Genomic DNA, 17,049 nt, shown 5'->3' with positions numbered 1-17,049 from the left:
ATTTTAATTAATTGATTCTGCTATCGAGACCTTTGGTTCATTGTTTCGGCGATCTCATTAATTCCTTTGCAAATATTCCAAGTTGTCGAATTTTGCATATAGATGTAACGGGCGATATAGTCCCCTTCTGGACACAATACTTCCTGCAACTATCATCTGTTCCTTGCACCTTCACCGAGCGAGGTGGTGCAGTGGTTAGCAGACTGGACTCACATTCGGGAGGACGATGGTGCAATACCGCGTCCGGCCATCCTGATTTAGGTTTCCCTAAATCACTCTAGGCAAATGCCGGAATGGTTCCTTTCAAAGGGCACGGCCTATTTCATTCCCCGTTCGTCGCTGATCGGATGAGTCCGATGACCTCGCTGTTAGGTCTCTTCCCCCAAAACAACCCAACCCAACCCAACCTTGCACCTTCAATAAAAACTTCCGGCAGTTCCTCGCTTCTGTATTCAAACTTGCTTTCCCCAACCATTATTCAATGCTTGCAGATCGTTCGCATGTTCCCCTTGCAGTTTCTTTTTAATCCAAACGATCGTCTGGGTGTCAATTATTTTTTGCCTAAGGCAAATGTTTCTGCTAGATTTATGATATGTAAAATATGTGTGAAATTACTATACGTTCATAGAGTAACGAGTAGCTGTTGTGAAAATATTGTCTGAGATTCTAGAGATGCTTTCTCCGCAGTTCCTCAGTACTTGTTATCTTCTCACCCCATTTCTTACGTGGACTGATAGATCCTTAAACAGCCGACGTAGGATAATGAAAGGCGTACTTCGTGAAAATTTCTCGTGTTTTCCTCTGAATTTTTTCCAGGTCTGTTTCTGTTGTTACTGAGGCCAGAAATCTAAGCACTGGATCTGCATAGTATTAATGGCATTGAATATGTATATTTTCCATTCAGCTTCAGTTTCAGAATCGGAGGAATTCTGCCGATATATGTAGGATAGTGTACCTAGTAACTCACCATACTTTTTTGTCGGTACTTCAGTTTAGTGACTGATTTTATTATCACATAAGGGAATGTGCAGTAGAGACGGCCATAAGCAGTTTCTGCCATCTTCTGCAGTTTTTGTCGTTGTTAGACATAAGGTTGTCTTTTGCGCAGCGTCCGCAGCTCGTGGTCGTGCGGTAGCGTTCTCGCTTCCCACGCCCTGGTTCCCGGGTTCGATTCCCGGCGGGGTCAGGGATTTTCTCTGCCTCGTGATGACTGGGTGTTGTGTGATGCCCTTAGGTTAGTTAGGTTTAAGTAGTTCTAAGTTCTAGGGGACTGATGACCATAGATGTTAAGTCCCATAGTGCTCAGAACCATTTGAACCATTTTTTTTGCGCAGCATTGGTAAATATTTCGTGGTCTGCGCAGTTAAGTGCTGTGTAACATATTAAAGCTGTTCGGAAAATATTGTCAATTCTCCAGGTACAAAATTTCATCACGAGTAAAGTGCTGAACATTTTTATAACTATCTGTATAACATGTGAACAGTTACACCATATTTCTTCGGTCATGTGCCATCTTATACATTGAACCAAAACAAGGCCTTTTATCATGGAATATGAGATACTTGTAAATGATCTGAGTTTACTTAATGTCTTAACAATTTTACCTGTCTTGAAAATCGAAATTTGTGTTAGTGTCCAATAGCTTCTATTTCAAAACGCATTTAACTTGTAATTGGTTTTTAATAATACTTCTGCGTAGTTTGTTTTCACTTACTGGTTGCTGGTGCGTAGCAGAGTAATAATGTTAGACTATTAAGTAAAGTACTGACAAGTTTTTGTCGATAGCAACCCTTTTAAATTTCAGTTGAATATTTGTTCCCAGGTACTTGATCACTTTGTACCTTGGAAAATCTTCCCACATTTGAAAAAACCTGAATTTCCGGAGTAATTGCAGGAAAACATGGGAGCACATTAAAAGCGAGTACCGTTATTTTAAAATGGAATAAGAAATTCTATTAAACTTCTATTACAGGTCTGTCTAAAGGCTCAAGGTTTTATGGATCAGTCGCCTTTCTTGTAGGTATCGTGTTCATTCATGTGTTTTGTCATGTTTCCATCACTCATCTGAAACGCAGTACTTTGTATCTTGCCGTTTCTTATATTCATCCTCCTGCATTTATCCAGACCAAATGACACGCTTATAAATTCAGAAAATATATCTGTTTTAGATAGTGGGCTATGTTTGTTTCTGATAAGGCACATAGTTTAATGTATCCACCAATTTAAGTAGCAACTTTAGTCGTTGCTGCTTATGATGATAAACCCGAGTCCCGTAAAGCTGATAATCGACGACGATGCTTAATAGAACCACGTCGAGCTTAGCGAGTCTCCTTGAAATACGCGTCTCTTGATTCTAATTTGCTATATTATTATCGTTTCATTATGCTAAACGTATCTTTAAGTGCTTCATCATATTCGCACATGAGGAGCATGTTGAAGATTGTATCGCTTAGCTTATATATCCGCAACCTTTGACAAGTCTTATGTGGAACAGAATCAAATGCTTTTAATATGTAACCAATGTGCGCTGTAAATACGTCACGGTTTTTTAGCTGCTTCTGCTCTGGTACGACAGCATGTTTGATGAATGTACTATGTGAGCACCCGAGTTGTTCGGGTATGTAACGGCTCTAAGCACTATGGGACTTAACTTCTGAGGTCATCAGTCCCCTAGACTTAGAACTACTTAAACCTAACTAACCTAAGGACATCACACACATCCATTCCCGAGGCAGGATTCGACCGTAGCAGCAGCGCGGTTCCGGACTGAAGCGCCTAGAACCGCTCGGCCACCGCGGCCGGCGCTCTGGTATGTACTCCAAATCTATTAGTCCATTTCCTCCTTCCCCTTATGTCCATCTCCTCATCTCCCGTGTCTCTGTCAATCTTCTCCTCCCTAGTCTCTGTTCATCTCCGCCTCCTCCTCTCTCCTTCCATCTCATCCTCTTCCCTTACTCTGGACACCTCCTCCTCCCCCTACTTAGGCTCAGCTACTCCTTCCCCTTTTTGTCCACACCTCCCCACCTCCCACCTTCTTTCTCCAAGTTATCACCCCTCCCCCCACCCACCACCACCACCAAAAGCAGGCTGGTTGTTTGGTGGTTCTTACATCCACAATATATCTATCCAGATAGTAAGTTATATGTTATTAAGTAAGTAAGGAGTTAGTAAGTAGTAAGTAATCTTATATCTACGAAATTCGGTTGAAATCGATCCATTGGATTAGGAGGAGGTTTTTATCTGCCGCTTTGCCAGAATACGTCCATATACTTCACATATATTTAACATATTCATGCACATTTGTACACATATTTCATTTGTTTCTGTAGTGAATTTCATCCTGCAGTTTGATTTCCACGCAGCTCAATTTTTATAAGGTCATATCTTTTAAAAGTATCTCGCACAAAGATGTAATTTTGCAAGTACATTCAGTGGTATATTTGTACATTGTCTGAGAAATATGTTGCGAATAGTGTTAGTAGCAAAGAAGTATTAAATTTAAATGTAATGCATGATGCGGCAGTTTTTCAAGCATCTGATTGTTTGGTCACCATATCTCCTGAACTATGATAAGTAGGAGGCTCTTACTCCCACGGCGATTGTTGTCTGACAGTAAGGGATATGTGAACCAAGTTTGGTTGAAATCGTTCCAGTGGTTTAGGAGGAGATATGGAACATACACACATTCACACAAACATACATCCATTATTATAATATGTATGAATACATTTAGTCTCTAGCTGTCCAGCTATTTAACTAGTCACATTGTTATTTAATATATTTACAACTTACATATTCATTTGTTATGTCTACACTGAAGTTTCGATATCTCTGACTTTCTTAATTACATCTAATCATCCAAATAACACAAACACATAAATTTTAGTGTTTTTATTATTACTTTTCTTCTTTATTATGAGACATAAGTCTCATGCTAAGAATGCTTATAACTGGCAATCCTAGTCTACTCATATCATATGACATTGCATTCATTATTGGAGATAAATAACTGTTAGGGCTAAGGATTAACATTGTGCATAAGTAACCAATTATATAAACAAATGCAAATGATTTATTCTTCTGTGATCCTTTCATTGGTTTCCAGCAATGGAGCAAATCAGTAATGCGGTTTCTGTTGCTCGGTGTCTTTCCACATTATAATTTTTTCTTTTGTTGAAAATGTCTTGCTATATGTATGTAGATTTTCGATTGTCGGGCAAGATTCCTGACACTCCTAGATAGTGGAATTCCAAGTTTGACGATTGCCTCATAGAGTCTCGCCTGACAGCGCTTTATTTTGAATCAAATGTCTATACATCATCTTGCGAACATGTGCTGACAACACTTCAAGTATTGTGTTCAAGGATTTGATAGGGTGATATTTGGAGGGGCCTATTCTACTTCTTTCTTTTTGGTAAAAGGTATATTTTACCATGAATTACTTTTTTGGTATAATATCTGGCTGTTAAATAAAGTTTTTGAAACAATAAGAGAGGTTGGATAATGCACCCGAGGCCTAAGGGTAGCGTCTTTTACTTGTAACCAAACGTCCTTGGCCTCAGATTCGAACTCCACCGCTGCTTAAATCCATACAAATTACACCACTGGATGTACGTGCGTATGTATGTATGTATGTTCCACATCTCATCCTAAACCACTGGATCTATTTCAACCAAAGTTGGTACGCATATCGTTTACTGTCTGAAAAGAATCACTGAGGGAGTAAGTACTACCCACCTATCAAAGGAGTGGGGGTGAAAAAGCGGTGTAGCCCACGACGTGAGAATACCCTCACTTTATTTGTCCAGTATTTGAGACTGAGAGGATTTAGAGACTTAAAATAAACTTCAAATAATTTCAAACCTTTACTAAACTACTTCTCGCCGACGACCCCCACAAAATAATGAACAGAAGTGATTTCTGGCGTTCCCCAAGGTAGTGTAATAGGCACTTTGCTTTTCGTTATCTGTATAAATGACTTGGGAGACAATCTGAGCAGCCGTCTTAGGTTGTTTGCAGATGACGCTGTCGTTTATCGACTAATAAAGTCATCAGAAGATCAAAACAAATTGGAAAACGATTTAGAAAAGATATCCGAATGGTGCGAAAATTGGCAGTTGACCATAAATAACGAAAAGTGTGAAGTCATCCACATGAGTGCTAAAAGGAATCCGTTAAACTTCAGATACACGATAAATCAGTCTAATCTAAAGACCGCAAATTCAACTAAATACCTAGGTATTACAATTACGAACAACTTAAATTGGAAGGAACACATAGAAAATTTTGTGGCGAAGGCTAACCAAAGACTGCGTTTTATTGGCAGGACACTTAGAAAATGTAACAGACCTACTAAGGAGACATCCTACACTACGCTTATCCGTCCTCTTTTAGAATACTGCTGCGCGGTGTGGGATCCTTACCAGGTAGGATTGACGGAGTACATCGAAAAAGTTCAAAGAAGGGCAGCACGTTTTGTATTTTCGCGAAATATGGGAGAGAGTGTCACAGAAATGATACAGAATTTGGGCTGGACCTCATTAAAAGAAAGGCATTTTTCCTTGCGACGGAATCTTCTCACGAAATTCCAATCACCAACTTTCTCCTCTGAATGCGAAAATATTTTATTGACACCGACCAACATAGGGAGAAACGATCACCACGATAAAATAAGGGAAATCAGAGCTTGTACGGGAAGATGTAGGTGCTCGTTCTTTCCGCGCGTTATACGAGTTTGGAATAATAGAGAGTTGTGAAGGTGGTTCGATGAACCCTCTCCCAGGCACTTAAATGTGATTTGCAGAATATCCATGTAGACGTAGGTGTAGATGTAGATATAGAACAGAAAAAAGTTTTCCGTTTACTACATTTTCGCTATTTAAAACTGCCGCATGAAACATGATATTTTAATTTATTACTTCTTTACTGCTAATTGTATTGCTGACTGTATTCACATATACCACTGACTGTACCAGAAAAATTACATCATCGTATGGCTCTTCAGGAGCTACGACAACATAAACACGGAATGCGTGAAAAACTACCGCATCAAGTAAGACATTTAAATTTATTACTTCGTGGCTACTAATTCTATTCGCAATATTTTTCACAGACATTATCCACATGACGTTTCAGTTTATTACTTCTTTGTTACCCGCTCTATTAGCAACACATTTCTCAGACAGTATTCAAATTTCCCGCTGAATGTACCGACAAAAATATATAATTATCAACACATAGTTCAGGAGATACGACGTCAAATTCTGAGAAGCGTGAAAAACTGCCACATCACGCATTACATTTTAATTTATTACTTCTTTGCTGCTAATTCTATTCGCAACACATTTCGCAGAAACCATCCACATACACTGCTGAATGTACCTAGATAGATATATCATTTTACGACAAACAGTTCAGGAGATATGGCATCATAAACGCTGAGATTCATGAGAAACTGCCGCTTCATGATGTTTTATTTTATTATTTCCTTACTGCTAAGTCTATTCACAACACATAAAAGTAGAGGTACGTGATAACGAATCTGCAGGACAAAATTCGCTAGACATATAGATGAAATGTGTGTACAAATACGCATGAAATGTGTTAAATATGCGTCAAATATATTTGACATGCGCGTTTGTGAGCAAAGACACGATACTGTAGGGATAAGAACGACCTCTACTGGGGTGAGTGTGATAATGTGGAGAGAGAAGGTAGGATGAAGAGATGGACAGACAGTAGGGGAGGAAGGAGATAGGCACAGATAGGAGGAAGAGATGGACAGAGCTAGGGCAGAGGGAAGTGGGGCGATGAACAGACGGAGTGGGAGGAGGGAATGGACAGGGAAGAGGAGGAGATGGACAGAGAGAGGGGAGAGTAGGACACAGAAAGGAAAGGGAAGTAGATGTACAGAGAGAGGGGGAGGAGAGGACTGGCAATGAGAGAGGGGGGGCAACATGGAAATAGGAGTGGGATAAGGAGATGGACTGAGGAGGTGAAAATCAGATGGGAGCAGATTGATATAGGAGGAGGAGCAAATGGGCAGAGAAAGGGGCAGGAGGAGATGGGCAGAGAATGGGGAGAGGAGAAGGTGGCCAGGGAGAGGGGGTGGTGGAGATAAACAAAGAGTGGGGGGAGAAGGGGTGGTAGAGGCGATTGACATATAACGTAACTCCGCCGGAACAGGCTATGAAGGCCCAACCGTACCGACCGGCCGCCGTGTCATCCTCAGACCATAGGCGTCACCGTACGAGGATATGGAGGAACATGTGGTCAGCACACCGCTCTCCCAGCCGTTTGTCATTTTCCAAGACCGGAGCCCCAACTTCTCGATCAAGTAGCTCCTCCGTTTGCCGCACAGGGGCTGAGTGCATCCCGCTTGCCAACAGCGCACGGCAGACCGGATGGTCACCCATCCAAGTGCTAGCCCAGCCCGACTGCGCTGAACTTCGCTAATCTGACGTGAACCAGTGTTACCACTGCGGCAAGGCCGTTGACGACTCAGTATACAGAAAAGTCAAAAGACCTTCGGTGAAATTATAAGCTAGGGCGGTAATATTTCAGAGTGCATTGGGAATTCCGCTGTTAAATGTAGAGGAGAGAAAGGATAGATGGAGAGAATACATTTAAGGCCATTGTGAGGGGGAAGACTTGTCTGAATACGTGACAGAAACAGCAGTCGAAACAAGCGACAGGGGATCCAGTATTAGAACCAGAATTTCAGAGGGCTTTCGAAGACTTGAGATCGAATAAGGGAGGAGGGATAGATAACATTCCTTTGGAATTTCTAAAATCACTGGAGTATGTGGCAACAAAACGACTATTTATGTTGGATTGTAGAATGTATGAGATTGGTGCTGTACTATCAGACTTTCAGTAAAGCATCGTCCACACAATTCTGGAGATAGGAAGAGTCGACAAGTGTGAGAATTATTGCACAGTCAGATTAACAGCTCACGCATCCAAGTTGCCGACAAGGATAATACACACAAGAATGGAAAAGAAAACTGAAGATCTCTTAGTTTACCATCAGTTTCGCTTTAGGAACGGTTAATGTACCCGAGAGACAGTTCTGACTTTGCGACTGATAAAGGAAGCAAGACTGAAGAAAAATCAAGGCACGTCTATAGGATTTGTTGACCTGGAAAATGCGTTCCACAGTGGCAAACAGTGCAAGATGTTCGAAATTCTGAGAAAAGTAGGAGTAAGTTATAAGGATTCCCGAGCGGGAAGGCGTGCCGGTCCCCGGCACAAAACCGCCCGGCGGATTTGTGTCGAGGTCCGGTGTGCCGGTCACCTTGTGGATGATTTTTAAGGCGGTTTTACATTTGCCTCGGCGATTGCGAGCTGGTTACCCTTACTTCGCCTCAGTTACAATATGTTGGCGATTGCTGCGCAAACACGTGTACGCCATTATTACTCTATCACGCAAACATTTGGGGTTACACTCGTCTGGTATGAGACGTTCCTAGAGGGCGGGGGGGGGGGGGGGGGGGGAGGTGCACGGAGGGCCGAACCGCATAATAACCCTGGGTTCGATGTGTGGCGGCGGTGGGTTGGGTGGACTGCTGTGGCATGTTGTGGGGTTGTGAACTACTGAGGGCTACGGTGGGACGAAGCCTCTCTTTCGTTTCTAGGTCCCCGGTTTAAATACACAATACACAGTACATGTTATAAGGAAAGACGAGCAATACAGTGTGAACATTAATAAAACCGAAGAACTGTAGGGGAGGATTCCTGGCTGGAAATTGAGGAAAAAAGTCCTATGAATATGTGTCCGAAAATGCATCACTCCCACGATAGAAGGTGGTAACGGATGAAAATTCCTCGAGCATGTGCCGTGAGTTGCAGGCTGTGTGACTGACGCAGCGTAATTTAAGCAGCAGAATGGCCCGGTATTCATGTCGGGAACAATTCGAGATGGTGTTTGTGTACGACTAACCAGACGGAAAGTACCCTCACTCACACCAATCAGTTCACGCAACATTTCAAGCCCTTTTTGGGGGTTTGTGTGATCATGGCTCCTTTCAGACAGACGAACGTGCAGGGAGGCGGCAGAATGCGCGTACACCAGATTTGGAGGACCAGGTTCTACAGGATATATATATAGTCCAAAGAAAACTTATTTTAACCTGACACGTTCCACGTCATTTCGAAATGACATATTCATGATCTCTGGAATAAGTATTAATGTAATGTAATGTTTAGTTAATTTAAGTGTACGAAAATATAAGAAAATATGCCAACTTGAAGACCGATACATCACCTGCAAATAAATCCGCGCAGTCATGCCTCTCAATACACAAAAATGCAAGTACCTCATTTCCAAGTTCAAACATTCGCATTAACACTTCATTTCGAGATAAGCATTGTACTCCTGTATTCAGAAGAAGTGTTGTGTGCTGTGCTCTCGTTTCTTGACACAAAACGTTAAACTGCCGCATGTGTAGGGGCCCGATTTGATGAAGTCAGAGCTTTTGCTATATCGTCCACCACAATGTTCAGCGGAGGTGGTAAGGACTTAGCAACAATGACTTCGCGGTGAATGAGACAATGATCGGTCAGTAGGTTAGTGCACTACTGGCCATTAAAATTGCTACATCACGAAGATGACGTGCTACAGACGCGAAATTTAGCCGACAGGAAGAAGATGCTGTGATATGCAAATGATTAGCTTTTCAGAGCATTCACACAAGGTTGGCGCCGGTGGCGACACCTACAACGTGCTGACATGAGAAAGTATCCAACCGATTTCTCATACACAAACAGCATTTGACCGGCGTTGCCTGGTGAAACGTTGTTGTGATGCCTCGTGTAAGGAGGAGAAAACTCGTAACATCACGTTTCCGACTTTTATAAGGTCGGATTGTAGCCTATCGCGATTGCGGTTTATCGTATCGCGACACTGCTGCCGCGTTGGTCGAGATCCAATGACTGTTAGCAGAATATGGAATCGGTGGGTTCACGAGGGTAATACGGAACGCCGTGCTGGAACCCAATGGCCTCGTATCACTAGCAGTCAAGATGACAGGCATCTTATCCGCATGGCAGTAACGGATCGTGCAGCCACGTCTCGATCCCTGAGTCAACAGATGGGGACGTTTGCAAGACAACAAACATCTGCACGAACAGTTCGACGACGTTTGCAGCAGCATGGACTATCAGCTCGGAGACCATGGCTGCGGTTACCCTTGACGCTGCGTCACAGACAGGAGCGGCTGCGATGGTGTACTCAACGACGAACCTGGGTGCACGAATGGCAAAACGTCATTTTTTCGGATGAATCCAGGTTCTGTTTACAGCATCATGATGGTTGCATCCGTGTTTGGCGACATCGCGGTGAATGCACATTGGAAGCGTGTATTCGTCATCGCCATACTGTCGTATCAGCAGGCCTGGTGGTATGGGATGCCACTGGTTACACGTCTCGGTCACCTCTTGTTCGCATGACGGCACTTTGAACAGTGGACGTTACATTTCAGATGTGTTACGACCCGTGGCTCTACCTTTCATTCGATCCCTGCAAAACGCTACATTTCAGCAGGATAATGCACGACCGCATATTGCAGGTCCTGTACGGGCCTTTCTGGATACAGAAAATGTTCGACTGCTGCCCTGGCCAGCACATTCTCCAGATCTCTCATCAATTGAAAACGTCTGGTCAATGGTGGCCGAGCAACTGGTTCGTCACAATACGCTAGTCGCTACTCTTGATGAACTGTGGTATCGTGTTGAAGCTGCATGGGCAGCTGTACGTGTACACGCCATCCAAGCTCTGTTTGACTCAATGCCCAGGCGTATCAAGGCCGTTATTACGGCCAGAGGTGGTTGTTCTGGGTACTGATTTCTCTGGATCTGTGAACCCAAATTGCGTGAAAATGTAATCACATGTCAGTTCTATTATAATATACTTGTCTAATGAATACCCGTTTATCATCTGCATTTCTTCTTGGTGTAGCAATTTTAATGGCCAGTAGTGTATTTACTTTGCATACTCTACCGGCGAATCGTTTCACTCGGCCTGCCATAGGAGTGGCTCTGGCTGTACAGGCACCAACGCAATCCACCGACAATAATTGATTAGCGACCAAATACTCATCAGTCACCCGAAAACTTTTCTTTAGCGATAATTAGAATAGTTCTTTGTAAAAAATAAAATAAAAATAAAAATAAAAATACTTGCAATTAAGTGCTCATCAACAGATCTTATGTAGGAAAGAAGTTGTAGATGACCATCAGTATCCGTGCAATCGTCAACCTGAAGTAAGAACTTACGACTGCTCTTTATTTTCTCCCTCATATGTCTTCGATGTCACTGGACATAGCACTACCTCGGCGGCTGATGGTATCAACAGAGAGAGGACTTTCAGTAGCAGCTTCCAAGGACTATTTTTACCATTTCTTTACGCGAGTGCATGAACAACGTTTCTGCTATTGTCTATGGTTTTTTGGCCTTTATGATAAGGTCGTCCACCTAGTAGCTAGCCTCCTATACTTTTTTTCAAATATGTACCGACATAGTCATGAGCTCCACTTGTTTTTTGTCTTGTTCCTGCAACCGACGATAATAATTCACATCTTTACTTAACACAGAGGAATGATTTGTTGACAAACGTTATTTCAATTTACTGGGAACCATAGTAGCACTGTTGAGTTTTTAACCACACACAACACACTCGCGGATCGAGCATGTTTTCTCACCACACCAAAGAAAAAAAACCATAAGATAATTATCACACTATTCCTTTTGAACTATGCTCTGTTTCTTCTTTTCGGGCTCGATGGTTTCACTATTTAAATCAAGGCCGGAGCGCTCTGTAGAATGAATTTACTGATATTGAAAAAAAATGGTTTAATAACACTGTAATAGAAAATACCGATGCAGCAATCACAACATTTGGACTACTGCAGAGTACAGCTATGATAAAACTGAACTGAAATACACAAACATTAGAAAGTCGAAGGTGGAATAACAACAATATTGTTGTATTGAAATTCTGTAGTTTTGTCAATGTGTGGGTTCTTCGATGGCGAAGGAAAAGAGTAACAAAATTTAAGAAGCAGCTACGAACTCGAACAAATATAAAAGAAAGGCAATAAAAATAATAGAGGGACATTTTTGCAAATCCGGAATTTTAGAGAAAAGCACGTACAGGCATCTGTACGCAAAAATGCAGTGTTACAAAGTAATCTGGACCTAGCGTAGTGCGTGCAGTTGTAAGGCGAGAATACAATTAACTTAAAGATAAGCAAAGTACAGGGTGTTTCAAAATGAATATATGGGTTTTAAGGGTTTACATTCACCTTATAATTGTGAATAATACACCAAATGAAAGAGAAAGACAAACTTTTTTTTTTCAGTTATTCAGTGTGAACATCGATCACACATCGAGTCGATAGGCGAGTTGTTCCGAAACCTTGATCAATGTGTCAGGAGTAACTGTCGCAAAAAACTGTTTCCAAGGCGGATAGATCAGATGGTATCGGAGGCACATATACATGATCGCGTCAGATCGTGTGTGAACGTGGAGGTCATGCATAAGATGCTGTGTCAACCGGCCTCTTACGCCCAATCCACGGTCGGATACAACGTCGTTTTACCAGTCGCGAACTGAGTTATGCCGGTGAGGCGGCGCACCATCTTACTCCCAAATAAAGATGTGTCGTTCAGCTTCTTCCCATTGAGGCACGGGCCTTAGCTCTGGCACATCAAGGTAAGAAACGTCAGTTACAGTTGATTCACCGAAAAAGGAAGGCCCATAAACATTCCGCGGGGACATTTCTTGGGGGTAAGCGTGAAAGACTCGCATTCGTTCAACACGTTTTTCAGTCACTCTTTTTCATTCCATACTCTTCCCATTGCGCACAGGTATACAAACAAAACTGTTTTAGTTGCTCTTTCATTTGGTGTATTATTTACACTCGTAAGTTGAACGTAATAAATGCTACAACGCCTTAAAACCGGTATGTTCATTTTGAAACACCCTGTATAATAATAATATTGAGAAAATAAATTACATTTAATTTTTGTGAAAATATAACAGTTCTCAGCAAGTATTAAATAATTAATAAACAAGCACCTTCTTACTTAAAATCGAAGGAAATAAATTACATTAACTGTCTTTAAAAAACACTAATTCGCATTATGTCTAAATTCAAAATCCCTTAATTTCTTACAATAGCACGGAAACGTTCGCGTCGTGGTGGCACATCAGTGCGCTGTGGCACACCGCTTGCGGAGCACTGCTTCAGACCGTCACTGTTGCCATCGGTTTAGTTCCACTCTCAGGAAGACTCGACCGGGTCCTTGTCGCCCATCCCAGCCACTATTTGATGAATGTCTGCTATTCCTACTATTCACTCTATAACAGTTACTGTTAGCGTGATTTAGCTTTCACCGTATGAATCTGTTGCTACATACAGAAGCTGCTGCACTGGACTGAATCCTACGCCTTCATAGAACGTAAAGTAAGAAGGCTACAAATATTACATCCCGTCATCAGTGACAGAAGAAGATAGACATTTTGTTTCCCTTGAGGCGGAATCGTCAAAATATTTTAATTATTAGGAATGTTATTTACCTGTCTTCCCATCATTGTAATTTAATTGTAATTTAACTACCAGTCGATAACGAAGCCATTAAAAACGAAGCACAAGCTCCAATTGGACGAATATGGGGCGTGATAAAGGCAGTTTTTTTTTTTTTTTTTTTTTTTTTTTTTTTTTTTTTTTTTTAAAAAAAGCGACGATCGTGGTATACGCTTTAAGTACTGCAGGGAAACCACAGAAAAGATAATTCTGTATGAGCGGACGGAAATTCTAACACCGTTCATCCCAAAAGAGATTCGCGATCCTTAACGACCCCTTCCGTCCTTTCGATCACCAGGGACGGGGCACAAACTTTGTTGTATCATATCAGATAGGGGAAAGAAATCGAAAAATGTAGGAAGGATGGGGAAGGGATTGTATGGGAGGGGGAACGGGGAGGAGAGGATGGAGTACGTAGTTTTTGGAGTATTCCTATCTCAAAGATTGTTAATCTACATGTAAAACTATTCTCAACTACAGAGGTACTGCCGTGAGACGTGGATTTCGTGAATACCAAAAACGAGAATCGTTGAACAGGGTCTGTAAATAATGAAATGTTCTCCAGAAAACAGATGAAACGGATATTAGGTGGCTGTATCTGCAGAAAGTGAAAAACTCCGGTAAATGCAGAGTACAACCTGATTAAGGCATTGGGTGTAACAGAGCCATACAAAATATTTGATCAGGTGAACATCCACAACTGAAGAAAATATTCACAGAATAAAAATCCGTTTCAGTTCCTAGTAATCCTCTTAATTTATTCCACGAGCGGTTCATCTTCAGATGGCACCAAATAATATGAAAACGTAATTTTTGGTGGCATTTGAAGATGAAGTTTCAACCATCGAAACCGCTCGTGGAATAGAGTAAGATAAACACTACCAATTGAAGTGAACTTTTATTATATAAACAGATACATAGTCTAATCAAGGGAAAAAAGCGAAGGAAAGAATCCTTTTATTAATCACATCAAATGAATTCACATTTGCGAATAATGACTACCACCATATATGTAGAATGGAATAACAACAATGAACTTTTGTGCCGGACCGGGACTCGAACCCATATTCCCCGCTTATCGCGAGCGGTTGCCTTACCATTTGGCTATCTGTGCACGACTCACGGTCGGATCAAAACTTTCACATGTCGTCAACCATGCATCTACGACCTGTCCTCGTACAGTCATTATGTATATTCTCGTATTTATTTGATGTGTTTCGTAACGGCTGTGATTGCCGTAGTACCTGTTCCTTTGGACATACATGCATCGTAATAATCAGAATACCACACCCGCTGAAATGTCGTTTTTGTTCGTATCCTGTTGACCAAAATCAGAGAAAATTCTCGTGCTATGTAAAATCTCCAGGCTTCCATCCAGTCATTCGTTTACCAGTCTGTTGTGGCAGTAGAGCGTAGCAGAACGAAAGCCGAACTTTTAAATTTGGCGTTTAAGAAATCGTTCACGCAGAAGAACTGCACAAGCATACCACAGTTTGATCATATCACTGAGCCCCGTACGGACGACATAGCAATACGACCCTGGCGTAGAGAAACAACTGAAAGAGTTGAAAACAAATACGTCGCCACGTCCGGACGGAATCTCAGTTCATCAACATCTACATCTACATCTACGTGATTACTCTGCTATTCACAAGAAAATGCCTGGCAGAGGGTTCAATGAACCATCTTCAAGCTGTCTCTCTACCGTTTCACTCCCTAACGACACGCGGGAAAAACGAGCACTTAAATTATTCTGTGCGAGACCTGATTTCTCTTATTTTATCACGATGATCATTTCTCCTTATGTAGGTGGATGCCAACAGAATGTTTTCGCAATCGGAGGAGAAAACTGGTGATTGAAGTTTCGTGAGAGGATCCAGTCGCAACGAAAAACGCCTTTGTTTTAATGATAGCCACTCCAACTCACGTATCATGTCTGTGACACTATCTCCCCTATTTCGCGATAATACAAAATGAGCTGCTCTTCTTTGTACTTTTCCGATGTCATCCATCAGTCCCACCTGATGCGGATCCCACACCTCACAGCAATACTCCAGAATAGGGCGCACAAGCGTGGTGTAAGCAGTGTCTTTAGTAGACCTGTTGCACCTTCTAAGTTTTCTGCCAATGAATGGCAGTCTTTGGTTTGCTCTACCCACAATATTATTTATGTGATCGTTCCAATTTAGGTTATTTGTAACTGTAATCCCTAAGTATTTAGCTGAATTTACAGCCTTCAGATTTGTGTGACTTATCGCGTAATCGAAATTTAGATGATATTTTTAGTACTCATGTGAATAACTTCGCACTTTTCCTTATTCAGGGACAATTGCCACTTTTTGCACCATACAGATATCTTATCTAAATCATTTTGCAAGTCGTTTTGGTCATCTGATGACTTTACAAAACGGTAAATGACAGCGTCATCTGCAAACAATCTAAGACGGCTACTCAGATTGTCTCCTATGTCGTTAATATAGATCATATAGATCAGGAACAATAGAGGACATATAACACTTCCTTGGGGAGCTCCGGATATTACTTCTATTTTACTCGATGACTTTCCGTCTATTACTACGAACTGTGACCTTTCTGACAGGAAATCACGAATCCAGTCGCACAACTGAGGCGATAATCAGTAGGCACGCACTTTGGTTAGAAGACCCTTGTGAGGAACGATGTCGCAAGCCTTCTGAAAATCTAAAAATATGGAATCAATTTGACATCCCCTGTCGATAGCATTTATTATTTCATGAGTATAAAGAGCTAGTTGTGTTTCACAAGAACGATATTTTCTGAAACTGTGCTGACTATGTGTCAATAAATCGTTTTCTTCGAGGTGCTTCATAATGTTCGAATACAGTATATTTGCACTGAGTACTCTACGGAACAGGCCCCTTACTTATCTTGTATTTATTGCGAATTCTCGCCCAGCGCCAAGCTCCGAGAGACTGGGAAAAAGCGCAGGTTACCTCTTGCATATAAGAAGATAAAAGAACAAACCCCCAAAATTACAGACCAATATCCTTAACATCGGTTTGCTTCAGAATTCTTGAACTTATCTGAGTTTGAATATAATAAATTTCCTTGAGGCTGAAAGCCTATGTACGCGTATCAGCGCGGTTTTAAAAAGCATCGTTCGTGTGAAACTCAGCTTGCCCTTTTCTCACGTGATATACTGTGAACTATGGATGAACGGCAACTGGCAGATTCCATATTTCTAGATTTCCGAAAAGCGTTTGACACGGTGCCCCACTGCAGACTGTTAACGAAGGTACGAGCGTATGGAATAGGTTCCTAGATATGAGAGTGGCTCGAAGACTTCTTAGGTAACAGAACCGAGCAGGTTGTCCCCGACGGTGAGTGTTCATCAGAGAGAAGGGTATCGTCAGGTGTGGCCCAGGGAAGTGTGACAAGACCGATTTTGCAGTGAACACATACTGTGTTGTGGGGCGTTCGCTC

Source organism: Schistocerca cancellata, chromosome 1, assembly GCF_023864275.1.
Source record: "Schistocerca cancellata isolate TAMUIC-IGC-003103 chromosome 1, iqSchCanc2.1, whole genome shotgun sequence".
Classification (NCBI taxonomy): domain Eukaryota; kingdom Metazoa; phylum Arthropoda; class Insecta; order Orthoptera; family Acrididae; genus Schistocerca; species Schistocerca cancellata.
The sequence above is the reverse complement of the archived record's forward strand: the minus strand, read 5'-3'. Positions refer to the sequence as shown.